At 33.6% G+C, this 5,350-nt stretch overlaps 1 pseudogene; it reads left to right on the plus strand.

The window, feature by feature from the left end:
* Nucleotides 1-2,299: 2,299 nt before the first annotated feature.
* On the plus strand, nucleotides 2,300-5,071 carry LOC145799372 (chaperonin 60 subunit beta 4, chloroplastic-like; annotated as a pseudogene).
* The last annotated feature ends 279 nt before the right edge of the window (nucleotides 5,072-5,350 follow it).

Consider the following 5,350-nt stretch of genomic DNA (forward strand, 5'->3'; position numbering starts at 1 on the left):
TTTGAGCCGGCATCTTCCGTTTTGTACTTTTTCTCCAACGATTCCCAAAGTTCCTTTGCTGTCTTGATTGGACTGTAGACGTTGTATAATGTGTTGTCAAGTTCGTTCAAGACATAGTTCCGGTAAAGGAAATCTGCATGTTTCTAAGCATCAACCGTAGCAACCACTTGCCGGTCGGTTTCATCCTCTTTCAGGATAGGAGCATCTTCACAGAGAAAACGAGCCAGGTTCAAAGTTGTAAGATAGAACAACATTTTCTGTTGCCATCTTTTAATGTCAGTTCCTGAGAACTTTTCTGGCTTCTCTCCATGATTTATTGGTACTGTCATCACAGGAGAGGGGGTTGGTGCAATTGCAGCCACCACAGTAGTACTTGTTTGGGCATTTGTTTCAGTAGCCATCAATTCTAATATATAAAACAAATTTATAATTAGAATTTTCACTGCACAGAAAATTAAACCAAATTCACAGAATTAAATTCTGTAAAAATAAAAGAAACAAGAATGTAACTTTTATTTTTCAATTAATTTGAAAATAAAATAAAATTTTATTTAAACAAATTAATTCCACACAGAAAAATAAATTCTGTAAAATAAATGAAATAAAAACTATAACTTTTATTTTTCAATTAATTTGGAAATAAAATAAAATTTTATTTAACCAAATTAATTCCACACAAGAAATTAAATTCTGTAAAATAAAAGAAATAAGAAAATAACTTTTATTTTTCAATTAATTTGGAAATAAAATAAAATTTTATTCAACCAAATTAATTCCACATAGAAAATTAATTTTTATAGCACTTTAATAATTAAAATACTAAAACAGAATTTTAAGTAATGAAAACTCAGAAAATAATTTCTAAAACTCAAAATTAATTTTTGAAAAATTCCACAAAAATATATTTTAAATTGTTAATGACACCAGTATCGTACTACTAGTTGTTGTCAAAGAAAAGAGACAATATATTACTACTATCTGTCAAATAGCATATAATCACTATTTGTTTTTCCAATCAGAATATTATTTTGTAAATCCACAGAAAATAATTTTCTTCCGAAATTATTTACGAAGAAAGAAAAAAAAGAAACAAACGAAAAATTCTGTAAACAGAATAATTCGAATCTGTCTTAAGATTGTTGGATCAATCTTCTGTGTAAAAAAAATAACTTGAAATAAAATCAAACAAAATAAATAAATAACATACCAGATTTATTTATCGAAACGAGTTAAAATTAAGACCAAGTCGAGTGTGTGACACTCTGTCCTTAAGACAGATTCGCCCCTCTACGGTGCTTACGGTTGAGTGGCGTCTATCTCCTAAGATACAATGATCTTCACAAATTTGTAGAAGCACTTCAAACAAATTTGTCTGGCGAACTAGAACCTTGTGTTCTATAACTCTCTGAAATTTATTCCTAATATTTTATATGAAGAATAATGCACTAAAAGAAAATGGACAGCAAAGAGACAAGAATTTCAGACTGAATTTTTTGAATGAATCAAAATTGGAATGGGGCTGCCTTTATATAGGCTTTGTTGGCACCTATTCAATTTGAATAGAAAAGGTATGAAGAAGGGACATACCTATTCCTTTAAAACAAAGAGACACCATAAAAGGTTTGCACCCTTTCATTCAAATAGAGGTTTGACTATTCTTTTAAAACAAAAAGACACCATGAAAGGTTACACCCTTTCATTCAAAATGGAGTCTATTTCAATTCACAACTACCTCTTTATAAATTTTCCAACAGTGAGCACAACGGCGGTGAGCTACCCGGCGGTGTGTGGCCGGAATACCGCTCCGACGATCAAGTTAGACACACACAGAGACGGAGAGAGAGAGAGGATTGAGTGTTTAGTGTAAATCTCACCAAATGTTCATCTGCCTCAGCGTGGGGCACTACAACAAAAAGCATTTTTGGCGACGTTTTTTAGCAACCAAATTGAATTTAGTTGCCAATTGTATGTTTTTGGCGACAATATACGTGTTGGTCGCCAAAAAATACACCATTAGCAACAAATATCTCAATTCGTCGCCAAAAATGGTTGGCGCCAATTTAATTTTTTGCCCAGGAGCGCTAAAAAAGTTTTGGCGACAAAATTAATATATGGTGATGAAAATATTTGTCGCCAATTTAGATTTTTTGGCGACGAAATTAAAATAGTCGCTGAAAGGTGAATGATATTTATAGCAACATAATGATTTTCGTCGCCAATAAATTTCTTGTCAAAACGACGTCGTTTTTAATCTGTCTTTTTTTTTTTTTAATGACCGAATAAACAAGATTGACCTAAAATGAGTCTTCTTCGTCTTTTCATTCCACAACCTGAAGCGGCACAACAGAAGACAAAGAGGTATGTCTTCTCTCCCTCTTCTTCGTCTCTCTTTCCCTCTCCCTCTCACTCTCACTCTCTCACACTGTCTCATCTTCCTCTCTTTCTTCTTTATCATCAATTTCATTCTCTTGTTCGGCGTTGCAGAACACAACACAATCAATGGGACTGATTTTTCCCTCACACTCTCACACTCTCTCATCTTCCTCTTTTTCTTCTTTGTCATCAATCTAATTTTTCGGACTAATATTCTGATTTTTTAGACTGATATTGTGATTTTCGGACTGATATATTCTAATTTTCGGACTGATTTTGGAGCTGATTTTGTATTTTTTGGGAACTGATTATAATTTTGGGTATGGATCATCTGGTTTAGGAGGGTATAATAGTTTCAGGCTCTGAATCTAAATTGTGAGCTGGTTTCTTTTAGTCACTACTAGTGTATTGGGATATAAATATTTTGGCATTTTGTCTTGTCAACATAAGCCAAACCCAATTTGTAATGCGTATGCAATGTGTTTGATGTTATTATTCAACCACGTTGTGTCGTAACCCTAATGAATCGTTGAGTTATAACTGGAAATTGCGATCAATGTGGTTAGTGTGTGGTAATGGTTAGTTTGTTTTGGTTTTGTTTGGTGTAGGCAGGGGTGGACTTGGTGGCAGAGTTGGTGGGAGTGACATTGGGTCCAAAGGGTAGGAATGTGGTGTTGCAAAACAAGTATGGACCTACAAAGATTGTCAATGATGGTGAAACTATTCTCAAAGAGGTAACTCATAATTTTGCAGGCATGGATTGCCCTTCATTTCTCTTTATCCCTGGTGTAAAAATTGATTATAGTTTTTAATTATTATTGGACTTTTGGTGATTCAAATCTTGAAGATAGTGGTTCTAACTTCTACATATGACAAAGAATTAGTTGCCATTCCAATTATGAGTGGTGTTAGCTTTTGAACAATGAAGATTGATGGTGTGTTTTATAGCCTGCTTGTTTTTCAATTTATACTAAACTTCCCCTTCATTTGTAGGAAAACCCTTATATGTTACCTTTAATATTTGTAAGTTCTCAAGTATTAAAATTTTTGATTAATTTCAGCTCAAACTTTGGTATTTCAAAGTTATCTTTAAGTTTGTAAAGGAAACTTTTGGGTTCTTGGTATTTTGCTTCTGTTGGGGGCCTGGATCAACCCCAGAATATGTTCGAAGAAATGCTAAAGAAAACTTGTTCTAATATAAGAGACCAAGATAGTATATATCGAGCTTGCTATTTGAGTTATTTGAGTTTTTTTACATATAGCTTATATATAATGTTAATTCAAAATTGTGCCAAAAAGCTTACTTTTTGTCATGTTTTCCGATGTGAGTTCAAATCTATGAAAATTATTTTTATTTTACATAACAGGAAAAAACTTTGTATTCATCTTAATGTTTTCATTAAAATTTATGAATAGGTTCTCCATCTTATTTGAACTGTGTGGTTTACACTTAAGAAGAGCAGTAACACATGCTTTGATGGTGTTAGAAATATTAAAAGCCGTGGGTTTAGAAATCCTCAACCACATGAGAAGAAAGTAACGCCGCATCAAGCCTTCTCCTTTTAAATGGCTTTAATTTGCCTTAATTAATCAGATAGAGCCGGAAGACCCTTTGGAAAATGTTGGAGTGAAATTAGTAAGACAGGCTGGAGCTAAGACAAATGATATTGCTGGTGATGGTTCGACAACGTCAATAGTGCTCGCTCAAGGCCTAATCTTTGAAGGTGTGAAGGTATGACTGGGATGCCATTATATTATGAGTTGTATATCTCTCCCATTAGAACAATAAAATTACTTGTTTTTCATACAAATTGTTGTTGCAATGCAGGCTATATGTTAGATTATTAGTGTTAGTTGCATTTCCAAGTTACTCTTTCTATCTTTTATTTTATTTGTTTTATTTTTTTTTTCAATTATAGGGTTTGTATGGCTGTTTCTGGAAGTTTTAAAAGACATGAATGTTGCTATTTCTCTCCACACAAGCTTTGTGTTATCTGCTATTTCTCAAAGATTTCTATTCTCTAGGTTATTGCAGCAGGCATGAATCCCATTCAGCTATCCCAAGGAATCGAGAAAACTGCAAAGACCCTTGTTTCTGAGCTCAAACAGATGTCTAGAGAGGTATACAGTAATTCCATTCTTCTTTTAGTTCCCTGGGAAAGACTAATGAATTGGGTAGAAAGAGAATTATGGCAAAGCAAAATATAAGTAGACATTTATGCTCCGTTTGTTTAGGCGGGACTTGGGCTTGTTTTTCATTGACAATGGAAAACATTTTCTTTGAACTTTGGTTTTTCATTGTACCAAATGCCAAAAAATGCAGAAAATGTTTTCTACTTTTAGAAGGTGAAAAACGTTTTCTGGACTAAAGCAGGGAACGATTATGCAGTAGGAAACATGATTTCTGATGCTCTTCGACAAGTGGGAAGGAAGGGAGTAGTAACAATTGAGAAAAGGGAATTATGCAGAGAATGCTTTACAGATTGTAGACGGAATGCAATTTGATCGTGGATACTTGTCCCCTTATTTTGTTACTGATAGACGGAAGACGATGGTGGAGTTCCACAATTGCCAAGTAGGGCTATTAACACTTTGTCAAGCATAGCATTTGCAGCATTGTCCCGCGGGAAGTATTCACAAGGTGCTTTGGTTGCAGTTACTTCTGGTCGATAGAAAAATCACAAACCCAAAGGTAGTTGATGACATCGCTATCTTGACTGGAGGTAGTTGATTAACCACTAAAATACACCACAATTTGTGTATTTGAAGTAAATAATGTCTATAATAAATCAAAACAGAACATTATTATAGCAGAAATACATTAATATACACTAGTTGGTGTTTTATATTATCTGAAGGCACAAACTAGGACTGACTATAATGATGATTGAGGTGTTGATAATGATGATATCATGGGAAAAGTGGCTAGAACATTTGAATTTAGTTAGTTTTAAATCCTAAAATTGACTTTGCATCC

The sequence above is a fragment of the Camellia sinensis genome, chromosome 9 (assembly GCF_055761805.1).
Source record: "Camellia sinensis isolate YWXY chromosome 9, ASM5576180v1, whole genome shotgun sequence".
Taxonomy (NCBI): Eukaryota; Viridiplantae; Streptophyta; class Magnoliopsida; order Ericales; family Theaceae; genus Camellia; species Camellia sinensis.